This window comes from Spea bombifrons, chromosome 4 (assembly GCF_027358695.1).
Source record: "Spea bombifrons isolate aSpeBom1 chromosome 4, aSpeBom1.2.pri, whole genome shotgun sequence".
NCBI lineage: Eukaryota > Metazoa > Chordata > Amphibia > Anura > Pelobatidae > Spea > Spea bombifrons.
This window is the reverse complement of record NC_071090.1, coordinates 110,440,619-110,456,228: the sequence shown is the minus strand read 5'-3', so window position 1 is coordinate 110,456,228 and position 15,610 is coordinate 110,440,619. Positions and strand designations below refer to the sequence as shown.

The 15,610-nt window shown below is 46.1% G+C and overlaps 28 non-coding genes across 28 annotated transcripts; all 28 read right to left on the bottom strand.

Annotated features, from left to right (window-relative positions):
• Nucleotides 1-344: 344 nt before the first annotated feature.
• Nucleotides 345-416, bottom strand: TRNAE-CUC (transfer RNA glutamic acid (anticodon CUC)). Its single transcript has one exon. It is a non-coding gene; the product is annotated as a tRNA-Glu (tRNA).
• Nucleotides 417-869: 453 nt separating this feature from the next.
• On the bottom strand, nucleotides 870-941 carry TRNAE-CUC (transfer RNA glutamic acid (anticodon CUC)). The gene has a single exon. It is a non-coding gene; the product is annotated as a tRNA-Glu (tRNA).
• Nucleotides 942-1,112: 171 nt separating this feature from the next.
• On the bottom strand, nucleotides 1,113-1,205 carry TRNAI-UAU (transfer RNA isoleucine (anticodon UAU)). The gene is given in 2 exon segments: nucleotides 1,113-1,148; nucleotides 1,168-1,205. It is a non-coding gene; the product is annotated as a tRNA-Ile (tRNA).
• Nucleotides 1,206-1,569: 364 nt separating this feature from the next.
• On the bottom strand, nucleotides 1,570-1,642 carry TRNAR-CCU (transfer RNA arginine (anticodon CCU)). The gene has a single exon. It is a non-coding gene; the product is annotated as a tRNA-Arg (tRNA).
• Nucleotides 1,643-2,352: 710 nt separating this feature from the next.
• On the bottom strand, nucleotides 2,353-2,424 carry TRNAE-CUC (transfer RNA glutamic acid (anticodon CUC)). Its single transcript has one exon. It is a non-coding gene; the product is annotated as a tRNA-Glu (tRNA).
• A 453-nt stretch (nucleotides 2,425-2,877) lies between these two features.
• On the bottom strand, nucleotides 2,878-2,949 carry TRNAE-CUC (transfer RNA glutamic acid (anticodon CUC)). Its single transcript has one exon. It is a non-coding gene; the product is annotated as a tRNA-Glu (tRNA).
• A 171-nt stretch (nucleotides 2,950-3,120) lies between these two features.
• Nucleotides 3,121-3,213, bottom strand: TRNAI-UAU (transfer RNA isoleucine (anticodon UAU)). Its single transcript is given in 2 exon segments — nucleotides 3,121-3,156; nucleotides 3,176-3,213. It is a non-coding gene; the product is annotated as a tRNA-Ile (tRNA).
• A 365-nt stretch (nucleotides 3,214-3,578) lies between these two features.
• On the bottom strand, nucleotides 3,579-3,651 carry TRNAR-CCU (transfer RNA arginine (anticodon CCU)). The gene has a single exon. It is a non-coding gene; the product is annotated as a tRNA-Arg (tRNA).
• A 1,232-nt stretch (nucleotides 3,652-4,883) lies between these two features.
• Nucleotides 4,884-4,955, bottom strand: TRNAE-CUC (transfer RNA glutamic acid (anticodon CUC)). Its single transcript has one exon. It is a non-coding gene; the product is annotated as a tRNA-Glu (tRNA).
• Nucleotides 4,956-5,126: 171 nt separating this feature from the next.
• Nucleotides 5,127-5,219, bottom strand: TRNAI-UAU (transfer RNA isoleucine (anticodon UAU)). Its single transcript is given in 2 exon segments — nucleotides 5,127-5,162; nucleotides 5,182-5,219. It is a non-coding gene; the product is annotated as a tRNA-Ile (tRNA).
• Nucleotides 5,220-5,580: 361 nt separating this feature from the next.
• On the bottom strand, nucleotides 5,581-5,653 carry TRNAR-CCU (transfer RNA arginine (anticodon CCU)). The gene has a single exon. It is a non-coding gene; the product is annotated as a tRNA-Arg (tRNA).
• Nucleotides 5,654-6,363: 710 nt separating this feature from the next.
• Nucleotides 6,364-6,435, bottom strand: TRNAE-CUC (transfer RNA glutamic acid (anticodon CUC)). Its single transcript has one exon. It is a non-coding gene; the product is annotated as a tRNA-Glu (tRNA).
• A 696-nt stretch (nucleotides 6,436-7,131) lies between these two features.
• On the bottom strand, nucleotides 7,132-7,224 carry TRNAI-UAU (transfer RNA isoleucine (anticodon UAU)). The gene is given in 2 exon segments: nucleotides 7,132-7,167; nucleotides 7,187-7,224. It is a non-coding gene; the product is annotated as a tRNA-Ile (tRNA).
• Nucleotides 7,225-7,588: 364 nt separating this feature from the next.
• On the bottom strand, nucleotides 7,589-7,661 carry TRNAR-CCU (transfer RNA arginine (anticodon CCU)). Its single transcript has one exon. It is a non-coding gene; the product is annotated as a tRNA-Arg (tRNA).
• A 710-nt stretch (nucleotides 7,662-8,371) lies between these two features.
• On the bottom strand, nucleotides 8,372-8,443 carry TRNAE-CUC (transfer RNA glutamic acid (anticodon CUC)). The gene has a single exon. It is a non-coding gene; the product is annotated as a tRNA-Glu (tRNA).
• Nucleotides 8,444-9,139: 696 nt separating this feature from the next.
• TRNAI-UAU (transfer RNA isoleucine (anticodon UAU)) lies at nucleotides 9,140-9,232 on the bottom strand. Its single transcript is given in 2 exon segments — nucleotides 9,140-9,175; nucleotides 9,195-9,232. It is a non-coding gene; the product is annotated as a tRNA-Ile (tRNA).
• A 364-nt stretch (nucleotides 9,233-9,596) lies between these two features.
• On the bottom strand, nucleotides 9,597-9,669 carry TRNAR-CCU (transfer RNA arginine (anticodon CCU)). The gene has a single exon. It is a non-coding gene; the product is annotated as a tRNA-Arg (tRNA).
• Nucleotides 9,670-10,379: 710 nt separating this feature from the next.
• TRNAE-CUC (transfer RNA glutamic acid (anticodon CUC)) lies at nucleotides 10,380-10,451 on the bottom strand. The gene has a single exon. It is a non-coding gene; the product is annotated as a tRNA-Glu (tRNA).
• Nucleotides 10,452-10,904: 453 nt separating this feature from the next.
• On the bottom strand, nucleotides 10,905-10,976 carry TRNAE-CUC (transfer RNA glutamic acid (anticodon CUC)). Its single transcript has one exon. It is a non-coding gene; the product is annotated as a tRNA-Glu (tRNA).
• A 171-nt stretch (nucleotides 10,977-11,147) lies between these two features.
• Nucleotides 11,148-11,240, bottom strand: TRNAI-UAU (transfer RNA isoleucine (anticodon UAU)). The gene is given in 2 exon segments: nucleotides 11,148-11,183; nucleotides 11,203-11,240. It is a non-coding gene; the product is annotated as a tRNA-Ile (tRNA).
• Nucleotides 11,241-11,601: 361 nt separating this feature from the next.
• TRNAR-CCU (transfer RNA arginine (anticodon CCU)) lies at nucleotides 11,602-11,674 on the bottom strand. Its single transcript has one exon. It is a non-coding gene; the product is annotated as a tRNA-Arg (tRNA).
• A 710-nt stretch (nucleotides 11,675-12,384) lies between these two features.
• TRNAE-CUC (transfer RNA glutamic acid (anticodon CUC)) lies at nucleotides 12,385-12,456 on the bottom strand. The gene has a single exon. It is a non-coding gene; the product is annotated as a tRNA-Glu (tRNA).
• A 453-nt stretch (nucleotides 12,457-12,909) lies between these two features.
• On the bottom strand, nucleotides 12,910-12,981 carry TRNAE-CUC (transfer RNA glutamic acid (anticodon CUC)). The gene has a single exon. It is a non-coding gene; the product is annotated as a tRNA-Glu (tRNA).
• Nucleotides 12,982-13,152: 171 nt separating this feature from the next.
• TRNAI-UAU (transfer RNA isoleucine (anticodon UAU)) lies at nucleotides 13,153-13,245 on the bottom strand. The gene is given in 2 exon segments: nucleotides 13,153-13,188; nucleotides 13,208-13,245. It is a non-coding gene; the product is annotated as a tRNA-Ile (tRNA).
• A 365-nt stretch (nucleotides 13,246-13,610) lies between these two features.
• Nucleotides 13,611-13,683, bottom strand: TRNAR-CCU (transfer RNA arginine (anticodon CCU)). Its single transcript has one exon. It is a non-coding gene; the product is annotated as a tRNA-Arg (tRNA).
• Nucleotides 13,684-14,393: 710 nt separating this feature from the next.
• Nucleotides 14,394-14,465, bottom strand: TRNAE-CUC (transfer RNA glutamic acid (anticodon CUC)). The gene has a single exon. It is a non-coding gene; the product is annotated as a tRNA-Glu (tRNA).
• Nucleotides 14,466-14,918: 453 nt separating this feature from the next.
• On the bottom strand, nucleotides 14,919-14,990 carry TRNAE-CUC (transfer RNA glutamic acid (anticodon CUC)). The gene has a single exon. It is a non-coding gene; the product is annotated as a tRNA-Glu (tRNA).
• A 171-nt stretch (nucleotides 14,991-15,161) lies between these two features.
• TRNAI-UAU (transfer RNA isoleucine (anticodon UAU)) lies at nucleotides 15,162-15,254 on the bottom strand. The gene is given in 2 exon segments: nucleotides 15,162-15,197; nucleotides 15,217-15,254. It is a non-coding gene; the product is annotated as a tRNA-Ile (tRNA).
• Nucleotides 15,255-15,610: the final 356 nt, after the last annotated feature.

Below are 15,610 nucleotides of genomic sequence, written 5' to 3'. Positions count from 1 at the left end.
CCAAAGAACGCATGCAGCAAATACGTTTGGAGTCCAGGCAAAACGGACCCTAACGTGCACTAAAATATCAATCTGCAATTTGGGGGACTGGACTGAAGGACTCTTGTTTTCTCCCAGACTGAGCTTCCAATTGTGCTTCCTGTCACGGTGTCATAACTTGCACTCTGACAACAGTGCAAACACCACTCTTGTGATGCTCTTTTCAACTTCCTGTCCCAAGCCTGGAACCAGATGTGCAGCCTTCTCAAATTGTTATAAAAGCTTGCGGGGCCATTCGGACCAACTTCTCTGCTCCTCTTTATGTAAACATTTCTCCTCATCTTTGTTGTGCTTTATTAAAAACCTTCCCTGACCGGGAATCGAACCCGGGCCGCGGCGGTGAGAGCGCCGAGTCCTAGCCACTAGACCACCAGGGAATCGCTGGCGAGTGCTCTGAAGCCATGAGCTCTCCCAGCAGTTCTTAACCGCGATCAGTCCTTAATTGAGCCGTGTTCACGTCTACTACTGATAAGGTGGGAGACAATATATCCTTGCACATTATCCCTTAAAAATGTTTCAAATAACTTCCACACCACAGATGTTGAGGCTCACTAAGTCTTTCATCCAGTGGCGGGGATTTTGGTCTCGTTTTAAAGATTACCACCATTTATGCTTTTTGCCAAACTTTTGGCACCATGCCAAATGAGAGAGACTCCTTGAAGATTGTAAAATTCCTTGTTCCAATATTAATCTCTCAGGATTAAAACTTGAAATCAGATACGCAGACTTTTCAACTTGTTAGAAAAGCTCGCGGGACCATTCGGACCAACTTCTCTGCTCCTCTCCATGTAAACATTTCTCCTCATCTTTGCTGTACTTTATTAAAAACGTTCCCTGACCGGGAATCGAACCCGGGCCGCGGCGGTGAGAGCGCCGAATCCTAGCCACTAGACCACCAGGGAATCGCTGTTGGTTGGTTTGGAACCATGAACTCTCCCAGCAGTTCTTAACCGCGGTCAGTGCTTCATTAAGCCGTGTTAACGTCTACTAATGAAAATATTGGAGAAAATATATTCCTGCACATTATCCCTTAAAAAAATCTTTCAAATAAAACTTGAAAGCTTAAAGGGAAGTGCTCCAGGTGAGGCTTGAACTCACAACCTCGGCATTGCTCAACAAATACTGCCTTATAAGTACCGCGCGCTAACCGATTGCGCCACTGGAGCGTCGTGCTGGTGTCAGCTTACACTCGGTTTTCTTGTTTTCTCACTTGCAACCTTAACGCTCCTCTGTGGGACAGCGAAAATTGATGAAAAGGCTTCTTGCACATTAAGAAAGGTAGCTTGACCAAAGTTCGCTTGAAGCCTTTTCAGTCCACAAGCCAATTGTCTGTTTTTTCTTTCAAAATAGGCGTGTGGAAAGCTTTGTGATTCCCATGCAAGCTTGTAGAGCCATGCTTAAAGGGGTGGTTTTGGGACATGGGTTTCGAGTGGAATTGATTCCTGGCGGAAAAAAAAAACCTTGCCTACCGGCAGATGTCTTGCCAATGGCATTACACTGGGCCGAAACGGTCACTTGCTCAATTGAGAGCACCCCAGATGGGACTCGAACCCACAATCCCTGGCTTAGGAGGCCAGTGCCTTATCCATTAGGCCACTGGGGCATGTGGTAGCAGCACTGGCTGGTTTTGGTGGCTGCAAACTAGGTTCAGAGAGCCCTCATTATGACTCTAGTTTGTTGCCCGACATACGAGATCGACTGATCGCTCTGGGCTAAAACAGTCAATTAGAAAAAAAAACAACCAAGCAAACACTACTTTTGGAATGTCTTTTGAAAAGAGCCCCAAAAATTGGACGTTCCTCTGGAAAATCACCTCTTTGGCACCTGCTTGATTTGCCTGGTTGACTTCTACTGGGAGTGCTACTGAGCATGTGCAAGACGTTTGCATACTAAGACTTCCTGGTTTTCAATAGACGCTTCAAGGTGAGCACGTCAAGGAGGCGCAGGTCTCATTTTCAAAGTCCAATAACCAAAGAACGCATGCAGCAAATACGTTTGGAGTCCAGGCAAAACGGACCCTAACGTGCACTAAAATATCAATCTGCAATTTGGGGGACTGGACTGAAGGACTCTTGTTTTCTCCCAGACTGAGCTTCCAATTGTGCTTCCTGTCACGGTGTCATAACTTGCACTCTGACAACAGTGCAAACACCACTCTTGTGATGCTCTTTTCAACTTCCTGTCCCAAGCCTGGAACCAGATGTGCAGCCTTCTCAAATTGTTATAAAAGCTTGCGGGGCCATTCGGACCAACTTCTCTGCTCCTCTTTATGTAAACATTTCTCCTCATCTTTGTTGTGCTTTATTAAAAACCTTCCCTGACCGGGAATCGAACCCGGGCCGCGGCGGTGAGAGCGCCGAATCCTAGCCACTAGACCACCAGGGAATCGCTGGCGAGTGCTCTGAAGCCATGAGCTCTCCCAGCAGTTCTTAACCGCGATCAGTCCTTCATTGAGCCGTGTTCACGTCTACTACTGATAAGGTGGGAGACAATATATCCTTGCACATTATCCCTTAAAAATCTTTCAAATAACTTCCACACCACAGATGTTGAGGCTCACTAAGTCTTTCATCCAGTGGCGGGGATTTTGGTCTCGTTTTAAAGATTAGCACCATTTATGCTTTTTGCCAAACTTTTGGCACCATGCCAAATGAGAGAGACTCCTTGAAGATTGTAAAATTCCTTGTTCCAATATTAATCTCTCAGGATTAAAACTTGAAATCAGATACGCAGACTTTTCAACTTGTTAGAAAAGCTCGCGGGACCATTCGGACCAACTTCTCTGCTCCTCTCCATGTAAACATTTCTCCTCATCTTTGCTGTACTTTATTAAAACCATTCCCTGACCGGGAATCGAACCCGGGCCGCGGCGGTGAGAGCGCCGAATCCTAGCCACTAGACCACCAGGGAATCGCTGTTGGTTGGTTTGGAACCATGAACTCTCCCAGCAGTTCTTAACCGCGGTCAGTGCTTCATTAAGCCGTGTTAACGTCTACTAATGAAAATATTGGAGAAAATATATTCCTGCACATTATCCCTTAAAAAAATCTTTCAAATAAAACTTGAAAGCTTAAAGGGAAGTGCTCCAGGTGAGGCTTGAACTCACAACCTCGGCATTGCTCAACAAATACTGCCTTATAAGTACCGCGCGCTAACCGATTGCGCCACTGGAGCGTCGTGCTGGTGTCAGCTTACACTCGGTTTTCTTGTTTTCTCACTTGCAACCTTAACGCTCCTCTGTGGGACAGTGAAAATTGATGAAAAGGCTTCTTGCACATTAAGAAAGGTAGCTTGACCAAAGTTCGCTTGAAGCCTTTTCAGTCCACAAGCCAATTGTCTGTTTTTTCTTTCAAAATAGGCGTGTGGAAAGCTTTGTGATTCCCATGCAAGCTTGTAGAGCCATGCTTAAAGGGGTGGTTTTGGGACATGGATTTCGAGTGGAATTGATTCCTGGCGGAAAAAAAAAAACCTTGCCTACCGCCAGATGTCTTGCCAATGGAATTACACTGGGCCGAAACGGTCACTTGCTCAATTGAGAGCACCCCAGATGGGACTCGAACCCACAATCCCTGGCTTAGGAGGCCAGTGCCTTATCCATTAGGCCACTGGGGCATGTGGTAGCAGCACTGGCTGGTTTTGGTGGCTGCAAACTAGGTTCAGAGAGCCCTCATTATGACTCTAGTTTGTTGCCCGACATACGAGATCGACTGATCGCTCTGGGCTAAAACAGTCAATTAGAAAAAAAAACAACCAAGCAAACACTACTTTTGGAATGTCTTTTGAAAAGAGCCCCAAAAATTGGACGTTCCTCTGGAAAATCACCTCTTTGGCACCTGCTTGATTTGCCTGGTTGACTTCTACTGGGAGTGCTACTGAGCATGTGCAAGACGTTTGCATACTAAGACTTCCTGGTTTTCAATAGACGCTTCAAGGTGAGCACGTCAAGGAGGCGCAGGTCTCATTTTCAAAGTCCAATAACCAAAGAACGCATGCAGCAAATACGTTTGGAGTCCAGGCAAAACGGACCCTAACGTGCACCAAAATATCAATCTGCAATTTGGGGGACTGGACTGAAGGACTCTTGTTTTCTCCCAGACTGAGCTTCCAATTGTGCTTCCTGTCACGGTGTCATAACTTGCACTCTGACAACAGTGCAAACACCACTCTTGTGATGCTCTTTTCAACTTCCTGTCCCAAGCCTGGAACCAGATGTGCAGCCTTCTCAAATTGTTATAAAAGCTTGCGGGGCCATTCGGACCAACTTCTCTGCTCCTCTTTATGTAAACATTTCTCCTCATCTTTGTTGTGCTTTATTAAAAACCTTCCCTGACCGGGAATCGAACCCGGGCCGCGGCGAGAGCGCCAAATCCTAGCCACTAGACCACCAGGGAATCGCTGGCGAGTGCTCTGAAGCCATGAGCTCTCCCAGCAGTTCTTAACCGCGATCAGTCCTTCATTGAGCCGTGTTCACGTCTACTACTGATAAGGTGGGAGACAATATATCCTTGCACATTATCCCTTAAAAATCTTTCAAATAACTTCCACACCACAGATGTTGAGGCTCACTAAGTCTTTCATCCAGTGGCGGGGATTTTGGTCTCGTTTTAAAGATTAGCACCATTTATGCTTTTTGCCAAACTTTTGGCACCATGCCAAATGAGAGAGACTCCTTGAAGATTGTAAAATTCCTTGTTCCAATATTAATCTCTCAGGATTAAAACTTGAAATCAGATGCGCAGACTTTTCAACTTGTTAGAAAAGCTCGCGGGACCATTCGGACCAACTTCTCTGCTCCTCTCCATGTAAACATTTCTCCTCATCTTTGCTGTACTTTATTAAAAACATTCCCTGACCGGGAATCGAACCCGGGCCGCGGCGGTGAGAGCGCCGAATCCTAGCCACTAGACCACCAGGGAATCGCTGTTGGTTGGTTTGGAACCATGAACTCTCCCAGCAGTTCTTAACCGCGGTCAGTGCTTCATTAAGCCGTGTTAACGTCTACTAATGAAAATATTGGAGAAAATATATTCCTGCACATTATCCCTTAAAAAAATCTTTCAAATAAAACTTGAAAGCTTAAAGGGAAGTGCTCCAGGTGAGGCTTGAACTCACAACCTCGGCATTGCTCAACAAATACTGCCTTATAAGTACCGCGCGCTAACCGATTGCGCCACTGGAGCTTCGTGCTGGTGTCAGCTTACACTCGGTTTTCTTGTTTTCTCACTTGCAACCTTAACGCTCCTCTGTGGGACAGCGAAAATTGATGAAAAGGCTTCTTGCACCGAAAGGTAGCTTGACCAAAGTTCGCTTGAAGCCTTTTCAGTCCACAAGCCAATTGTCTGTTTTTTCTTTCAAAATAGGCGTGTGGAAAGCTTTGTGATTCCCATGCAAGCTTGTAGAGCCATGCTTAAAGGGGTGGTTTTGGGACATGGATTTCGAGTGGAATTGATTCCTGGCGGAAAAAAAAAAACCTTGCCTACCGCCAGATGTCTTGCCAATGGCATTACACTGGGCCGAAACGGTCACTTGCTCAATTGAGAGCACCCCAGATGGGACTCGAACCCACAATCCCTGGCTTAGGAGGCCAGTGCCTTATCCATTAGGCCACTGGGGCATGTGGTAGCAGCACTGGCTGGTTTTGGTGGCTGCAAACTAGGTTCAGAGAGCCCTCATTATGACTCTAGTTTGTTGCCCGACATACGAGATCGACTGATCGCTCTGGGCTAAAACAGTCAATTAGAAAAAAAAACAACCAAGCAAACACTACTTTTGGAATGTCTTTTGAAAAGAGCCCCAAAAATTGGACGTTCCTCTGGAAAATCACCTCTTTGGCACCTGCTTGATTTGCCTGGTTGACTTCTACTGGGAGTGCTACTGAGCATGTGCAAGACGTTTGCATACTAAGACTTCCTGGTTTTCAATAGACGCTTCAAGGTGAGCACGTCAAGGAGGCGCAGGTCTCATTTTCAAAGTCCAATAACCAAAGAACGCATGCAGCAAATACGTTTGGAGTCCAGGCAAAACGGACCCTAACGTGCACTAAAATATCAATCTGCAATTTGGGGGACTGGACTGAAGGACTCTTGTTTTCTCCCAGACTGAGCTTCCAATTGTGCTTCCTGTCACGGTGTCATAACTTGCACTCTGACAACAGTGCAAACACCACTCTTGTGATGCTCTTTTCAACTTCCTGTCCCAAGCCTGGAACCAGATGTGCAGCCTTCTCAAATTGTTATAAAAGCTTGCGGGGCCATTCGGACCAACTTCTCTGCTCCTCTTTATGTAAACATTTCTCCTCATCTTTGTTGTGCTTTATTAAAAACCTTCCCTGACCGGGAATCGAACCCGGGCCGCGGCGGTGAGAGCGCCGAATCCTAGCCACTAGACCACCAGGGAATCGCTGGCGAGTGCTCTGAAGCCATGAGCTCTCCCAGCAGTTCTTAACCGCGATCAGTCCTTCATTGAGCCGTGTTCACGTCTACTACTGATAAGGTGGGAGACAATATATCCTTGCACATTATCCCTTAAAAATCTTTCAAATAACTTCCACACCACAGATGTTGAGGCTCACTAAGTCTTTCATCCAGTGGCGGGGATTTTGGTCTCGTTTTAAAGATTAGCACCATTTATGCTTTTTGCCAAACTTTTGGCACCATGCCAAATGAGAGAGACTCCTTGAAGATTGTAAAATTCCTTGTTCCAATATTAATCTCTCAGGATTAAAACTTGAAATCAGATGCGCAGACTTTTCAACTTGTTAGAAAAGCTCGCGGGACCATTCGGACCAACTTCTCTGCTCCTCTCCATGTAAACATTTCTCCTCATCTTTGCTGTACTTTATTAAAAACGTTCCCTGACCGGGAATCGAACCCGGGCCGCGGCGGTGAGAGCGCCAAATCCTAGCCACTAGACCACCAGGGAATCGCTGTTGGTTGGTTTGGAACCATGAACTCTCCCAGCAGTTCTTAACCGCGGTCAGTGCTTCATTAAGCCGTGTTAACGTCTACTAATGAAAATATTGGAGAAAATATATTCCTGCACATTATCCCTTAAAAAAATCTTTCAAATAAAACTTGAAAGCTTAAAGGGAAGTGCTCCAGGTGAGGCTTGAACTCACAACCTCGGCATTGCTCAACAAATACTGCCTTATAAGTACCGCGCGCTAACCGATTGCGCCACTGGAGCTTTGTGCTGGTTTCACCTTACACTCGGTTTTCTTGTTTTGTCACTTGCAAACTTAACGCTCCTCTGTGGGACAGCGAAAATTGATGAAAAGGCTTCTTGCACATTAAGAAAGGTAGCTTGACCAAAGTTCGCTTGAAGCCTTTTCAGTCCACAAGCCAATTGTCTGTTTTTTCTTTCAAAATAGGCGTGTGGAAAGCTTTGTGATTCCCATGCAAGCTTGTAGAGCCATGCTTAAAGGGGTGGTTTTGGGACATGGGTTTCGAGTGGAATTGATTCCTGGCGGAAAAAAAAAACCTTGCCTACCGGCAGATGTCTTGCCAATGGCATTACACTGGGCCGAAACGGTCACTTGCTCAATTGAGAGCACCCCAGATGGGACTCGAACCCACAATCCCTGGCTTAGGAGGCCAGTGCCTTATCCATTAGGCCACTGGGGCATGTGGTAGCAGCACTGGCTGGTTTTGGTGGCTGCAAACTAGGTTCAGAGAGCCCTCATTATGACTCTAGTTTGTTGCCCGACATACGAGATCGACTGATCGCTCTGGGCTAAAACAGTCAATTAGAAAAAAAAACAACCAAGCAAACACTACTTTTGGAATGTCTTTTGAAAAGAGCCCCAAAAATTGGACGTTCCTCTGGAAAATCACCTCTTTGGCACCTGCTTGATTTGCCTGGTTGACTTCTACTGGGAGTGCTACTGAGCATGTGCAAGACGTTTGCATACTAAGACTTCCTGGTTTTCAATAGACGCTTCAAGGTGAGCACGTCAAGGAGGCGCAGGTCTCATTTTCAAAGTCCAATAACCAAAGAACGCATGCAGCAAATACGTTTGGAGTCCAGGCAAAACGGACCCTAACGTGCACTAAAATATCAATCTGCAATTTGGGGGACTGGACTGAAGGACTCTTGTTTTCTCCCAGACTGAGCTTCCAATTGTGCTTCCTGTCACGGTGTCATAACTTGCACTCTGACAACAGTGCAAACACCACTCTTGTGATGCTCTTTTCAACTTCCTGTCCCAAGCCTGGAACCAGATGTGCAGCCTTCTCAAATTGTTATAAAAGCTTGCGGGGCCATTCGGACCAACTTCTCTGCTCCTCTTTATGTAAACATTTCTCCTCATCTTTGTTGTGCTTTATTAAAAACCTTCCCTGACCGGGAATCGAACCCGGGCCGCGGCGGTGAGAGCGCCGAATCCTAGCCACTAGACCACCAGGGAATCGCTGGCGAGTGCTCTGAAGCCATGAGCTCTCCCAGCAGTTCTTAACCGCGATCAGTCCTTCATTGAGCCGTGTTCACGTCTACTACTGATAAGGTGGGAGACAATATATCCTTGCACATTATCCCTTAAAAATCTTTCAAATAACTTCCACACCACAGATGTTGAGGCTCACTAAGTCTTTCATCCAGTGGCGGGGATTTTGGTCTCGTTTTAAAGATTAGCACCATTTATGCTTTTTGCCAAACTTTTGGCACCATGCCAAATGAGAGAGACTCCTTGAAGATTGTAAAATTCCTTGTTCCAATATTAATCTCTCAGGATTAAAACTTGAAATCAGATGCGCAGACTTTTCAACTTGTTAGAAAAGCTCGCGGGACCATTCGGACCAACTTCTCTGCTCCTCTCCATGTAAACATTTCTCCTCATCTTTGCTGTACTTTATTAAAAACGTTCCCTGACCGGGAATCGAACCCGGGCCGCGGCGGTGAGAGCGCCAAATCCTAGCCACTAGACCACCAGGGAATCGCTGTTGGTTGGTTTGGAACCATGAACTCTCCCAGCAGTTCTTAACCGCGGTCAGTGCTTCATTAAGCCGTGTTAACGTCTACTAATGAAAATATTGGAGAAAATATATTCCTGCACATTATCCCTTAAAAAAATCTTTCAAATAAAACTTGAAAGCTTAAAGGGAAGTGCTCCAGGTGAGGCTTGAACTCACAACCTCGGCATTGCTCAACAAATACTGCCTTATAAGTACCGCGCGCTAACCGATTGCGCCACTGGAGCTTTGTGCTGGTTTCACCTTACACTCGGTTTTCTTGTTTTGTCACTTGCAAACTTAACGCTCCTCTGTGGGACAGCGAAAATTGATGAAAAGGCTTCTTGCACATTAAGAAAGGTAGCTTGACCAAAGTTCGCTTGAAGCCTTTTCAGTCCACAAGCCAATTGTCTGTTTTTTCTTTCAAAATAGGCGTGTGGAAAGCTTTGTGATTCCCATGCAAGCTTGTAGAGCCATGCTTAAAGGGGTGGTTTTGGGACATGGGTTTCGAGTGGAATTGATTCCTGGCGTAAAAAAAAAACCTTGCCTACCGGCAGATGTCTTGCCAATGGCGTTACACTGGGCCGAAACGGTCACTTGCTCAATTGAGAGCACCCCAGATGGGACTCGAACCCACAATCCCTGGCTTAGGAGGCCAGTGCCTTATCCATTAGGCCACTGGGGCATGTGGTAGCAGCACTGGCTGGTTTTGGTGGCTGCAAACTAGGTTCAGAGAGCCCTCATTATGACTCTAGTTTGTTGCCCGACATACGAGATCGACTGATCGCTCTGGGCTAAAACAGTCAATTAGAAAAAAAAACAACCAAGCAAACACTACTTTTGGAATGTCTTTTGAAAAGAGCCCCAAAAATTGGACGTTCCTCTGGAAAATCACCTCTTTGGCACCTGCTTGATTTGCCTGGTTGACTTCTACTGGGAGTGCTACTGAGCATGTGCAAGACGTTTGCATACTAAGACTTCCTGGTTTTCAATAGACGCTTCAAGGTGAGCACGTCAAGGAGGCGCAGGTCTCATTTTCAAAGTCCAATAACCAAAGAACGCATGCAGCAAATACGTTTGGAGTCCAGGCAAAACGGACCCTAACGTGCACTAAAATATCAATCTGCAATTTGGGGGACTGGACTGAAGGACTCTTGTTTTCTCCCAGACTGAGCTTCCAATTGTGCTTCCTGTCACGGTGTCATAACTTGCACTCTGACAACAGTGCAAACACCACTCTTGTGATGCTCTTTTCAACTTCCTGTCCCAAGCCTGGAACCAGATGTGCAGCCTTCTCAAATTGTTATAAAAGCTTGCGGGGCCATTCGGACCAACTTCTCTGCTCCTCTTTATGTAAACATTTCTCCTCATCTTTGTTGTGCTTTATTAAAAACCTTCCCTGACCGGGAATCGAACCCGGGCCGCGGCGGTGAGAGCGCCGAATCCTAGCCACTAGACCACCAGGGAATCGCTGGCGAGTGCTCTGAAGCCATGAGCTCTCCCAGCAGTTCTTAGCCGCGATCAGTCCTTCATTGAGCCGTGTTCACATCTACTACTGATAAGATGGGAGACAATATATCCTTGCACATTATCCCTTAAAAATCTTTCAAATAACTTCCACACCACAGATGTTGAGGCTCACTAAGTCTTTCATCCAGTGGCGGGGATTTTGGTCTCGTTTTAAAGATTAGCACCATTTATGCTTTTTGCCAAACTTTTGGCACCATGCCAAATGAGAGAGACTCCTTGAAGATTGTAAAATTCCTTGTTCCAATATTAATCTCTCAGGATTAAAACTTGAAATCAGATACGCAGACTTTTCAACTTGTTAGAAAAGCTCGCGGGACCATTCGGACCAACTTCTCTGCTCCTCTCCATGTAAACATTTCTCCTCATCTTTGCTGTACTTTATTAAAACCATTCCCTGACCGGGAATCGAACCCGGGCCGCGGCGGTGAGAGCGCCGAATCCTAGCCACTAGACCACCAGGGAATCGCTGTTGGTTGGTTTGGAACCATGAACTCTCCCAGCAGTTCTTAACCGCGGTCAGTGCTTCATTAAGCCGTGTTAACGTCTACTAATGAAAATATTGGAGAAAATATATTCCTGCACATTATCCCTTAAAAAAATCTTTCAAATAAAACTTGAAAGCTTAAAGGGAAGTGCTCCAGGTGAGGCTTGAACTCACAACCTTGGCATTGCTCAACAAATACTGCCTTATAAGTACCGCGCGCTAACCGATTGCGCCACTGGAGCTTCGTGCTGGTGTCAGCTTACACTCGGTTTTCTTGTTTTCTCACTTGCAACCTTAACGCTCCTCTGTGGGACAGCGAAAATTGATGAAAAGGCTTCTTGCACCGAAAGGTAGCTTGACCAAAGTTCGCTTGAAGCCTTTTCAGTCCACAAGCCAATTGTCTGTTTTTTCTTTCAAAATAGGCGTGTGGAAAGCTTTGTGATTCCCATGCAAGCTTGTAGAGCCATGCTTAAAGGGGTGGTTTTGGGACATGGATTTCGAGTGGAATTGATTCCTGGCGGAAAAAAAAAAACCTTGCCTACCGCCAGATGTCTTGCCAATGGCATTACACTGGGCCGAAACGGTCACTTGCTCAATTGAGAGCACCCCAGATGGGACTCGAACCCACAATCCCTGGCTTAGGAGGCCAGTGCCTTATCCATTAGGCCACTGGGGCATGTGGTAGCAGCACTGGCTGGTTTTGGTGGCTGCAAACTAGGTTCAGAGAGCCCTCATTATGACTCTAGTTTGTTGCCCGACATACGAGATCGACTGATCGCTCTGGGCTAAAACAGTCAATTAGAAAAAAAAACAACCAAGCAAACACTACTTTTGGAATGTCTTTTGAAAAGAGCCCCAAAAATTGGACGTTCCTCTGGAAAATCACCTCTTTGGCACCTGCTTGATTTGCCTGGTTGACTTCTACTGGGAGTGCTACTGAGCATGTGCAAGACGTTTGCATACTAAGACTTCCTGGTTTTCAATAGACGCTTCAAGGTGAGCACGTCAAGGAGGCGCAGGTCTCATTTTCAAAGTCCAATAACCAAAGAACGCATGCAGCAAATACGTTTGGAGTCCAGGCAAAACGGACCCTAACGTGCACTAAAATATCAATCTGCAATTTGGGGGACTGGACTGAAGGACTCTTGTTTTCTCCCAGACTGAGCTTCCAATTGTGCTTCCTGTCACGGTGTCATAACTTGCACTCTGACAACAGTGCAAACACCACTCTTGTGATGCTCTTTTCAACTTCCTGTCCCAAGCCTGGAACCAGATGTGCAGCCTTCTCAAATTGTTATAAAAGCTTGCGGGGCCATTCGGACCAACTTCTCTGCTCCTCTTTATGTAAACATTTCTCCTCATCTTTGTTGTGCTTTATTAAAAACCTTCCCTGACCGGGAATCGAACCCGGGCCGCGGCGGTGAGAGCGCCGAATCCTAGCCACTAGACCACCAGGGAATCGCTGGCGAGTGCTCTGAAGCCATGAGCTCTCCCAGCAGTTCTTAACCGCGATCAGTCCTTAATTGAGCCGTGTTCACGTCTACTACTGATAAGGTGGGAGACAATATATCCTTGCACATTATCCCTTAAAAATGTTTCAAATAACTTCCACACCACAGATGTTGAGGCTCACTAAGTCTTTCATCCAGTGGCGGGGATTTTGGTCTCGTTTTAAAGATTAGCACCATTTATGCTTTTTGCCAAACTTTTGGCACCATGCCAAATGAGAGAGACTCCTTGAAGATTGTAAAATTCCTTGTTCCAATATTAATCTCTCAGGATTAAAACTTGAAATCAGATACGCAGACTTTTCAACTTGTTAGAAAAGCTCGCGGGACCATTCGGACCAACTTCTCTGCTCCTCTCCATGTAAACATTTCTCCTCATCTTTGCTGTACTTTATTAAAAACATTCCCTGACCGGGAATCGAACCCGGGCCGCGGCGGTGAGAGCGCCGAATCCTAGCCACTAGACCACCAGGGAATCGCTGTTGGTTGGTTTGGAACCATGAACTCTCCCAGCAGTTCTTAACCGCGGTCAGTGCTTCATTAAGCCGTGTTAACGTCTACTAATGAAAATATTGGAGAAAATATATTCCTGCACATTATCCCTTAAAAAAATCTTTCAAATAAAACTTGAAAGCTTAAAGGGAAGTGCTCCAGGTGAGGCTTGAACTCACAACCTCGGCATTGCTCAACAAATACTGCCTTATAAGTACCGCGCGCTAACCGATTGCGCCACTGGAGCGTCGTGCTGGTGTCAGCTTACACTCGGTTTTCTTGTTTTCTCACTTGCAACCTTAACGCTCCTCTGTGGGACAGCGAAAATTGATGAAAAGGCTTCTTGCACATTAAGAAAGGTAGCTTGACCAAAGTTCGCTTGAAGCCTTTTCAGTCCACAAGCCAATTGTCTGTTTTTTCTTTCAAAATAGGCGTGTGGAAAGCTTTGTGATTCCCATGCAAGCTTGTAGAGCCATGCTTAAAGGGGTGGTTTTGGGACATGGATTTCGAGTGGAATTGATTCCTGGCGGAAAAAAAAAAACCTTGCCTACCGCCAGATGTCTTGCCAATGGAATTACACTGGGCCGAAACGGTCACTTGCTCAATTGAGAGCACCCCAGATGGGACTCGAACCCACAATCCCTGGCTTAGGAGGCCAGTGCCTTATCCATTAGGCCACTGGGGCATGTAGCAGCAGCACTGGCTGGTTTTGGTGGCTGCAAACTAGGTTCAGAGAGCCCTCATTATGACTCTAGTTTGTTGCCCGACATACGAGATCGACTGATCGCTCTGGGCTAAAACAGTCAATTAGAAAAAAAAACAACCAAGCAAACACTACTTTTGGAATGTCTTTTGAAAAGAGCCCCAAAAATTGGACGTTCCTCTGGAAAATCACCTCTTTGGCACCTGCTTGATTTGCCTGGTTGACTTCTACTGGGAGTGCTACTGAGCATGTGCAAGACGTTTGCATACTAAGACTTCCTGGTTTTCAATAGACGCTTCAAGGTGAGCACGTCAAGGAGGCGCAGGTCTCATTTTCAAAGTCCAATAACCAAAGAACGCATGCAGCAAATACGTTTGGAGTCCAGGCAAAACGGACCCTAACGTGCACTAAAATATCAATCTGCAATTTGGGGGACTGGACTGAAGGACTCTTGTTTTCTCCCAGACTGAGCTTCCAATTGTGCTTCCTGTCACGGTGTCATAACTTGCACTCTGACAACAGTGCAAACACCACTCTTGTGATGCTCTTTTCAACTTCCTGTCCCAAGCCTGGAACCAGATGTGCAGCCTTCTCAAATTGTTATAAAAGCTTGCGGGGCCATTCGGACCAACTTCTCTGCTCCTCTTTATGTAAACATTTCTCCTCATCTTTGTTGTGCTTTATTAAAAACCTTCCCTGACCGGGAATCGAACCCGGGCCGCGGCGGTGAGAGCGCCGAGTCCTAGCCACTAGACCACCAGGGAATCGCTGGCGAGTGCTCTGAAGCCATGAGCTCTCCCAGCAGTTCTTAACCGCGATCAGTCCTTAATTGAGCCGTGTTCACGTCTACTACTGATAAGGTGGGAGACAATATATCCTTGCACATTATCCCTTAAAAATCTTTCAAATAACTTCCACACCACAGATGTTGAGGCTCACTAAGTCTTTCATCCAGTGGCGGGGATTTTGGTCTCGTTTTAAAGATTACCACCATTTATGCTTTTTGCCAAACTTTTGGCACCATGCCAAATGAGAGAGACTCCTTGAAGATTGTAAAATTCCTTGTTCCAATATTAATCTCTCAGGATTAAAACTTGAAATCAGATACGCAGACTTTTCAACTTGTTAGAAAAGCTCGCGGGACCATTCGGACCAACTTCTCTGCTCCTCTCCATGTAAACATTTCTCCTCATCTTTGCTGTACTTTATTAAAAACGTTCCCTGACCGGGAATCGAACCCGGGCCGCGGCGGTGAGAGCGCCGAATCCTAGCCACTAGACCACCAGGGAATCGCTGTTGGTTGGTTTGGAACCATGAACTCTCCCAGCAGTTCTTAACCGCGGTCAGTGCTTCATTAAGCCGTGTTAACGTCTACTAATGAAAATATTGGAGAAAATATATTCCTGCACATTATCCCTTAAAAAAATCTTTCAAATAAAACTTGAAAGCTTAAAGGGAAGTGCTCCAGGTGAGGCTTGAACTCACAACCTCGGCATTGCTCAACAAATACTGCCTTATAAGTACCGCGCGCTAACCGATTGCGCCACTGGAGCGTCGTGCTGGTGTCAGCTTACACTCGGTTTTCTTGTTTTCTCACTTGCAACCTTAACGCTCCTCTGTGGGACAGCGAAAATTGATGAAAAGGCTTCTTGCACATTAAGAAAGGTAGCTTGACCAAAGTTCGCTTGAAGCCTTTTCAGTCCACAAGCCAATTGTCTGTTTTTTCTTTCAAAATAGGCGTGTGGAAAGCTTTGTGATTCCCATGCAAGCTTGTAGAGCCATGCTTAAAGGGGTGGTTTTGGGACATGGGTTTCGAGTGGAATTGATTCCTGGCGGAAAAAAAAAACCTTGCCTACCGGCAGATGTCTTGCCAATGGCATTACACTGGGCCGAAACGGTCACTTGCTCA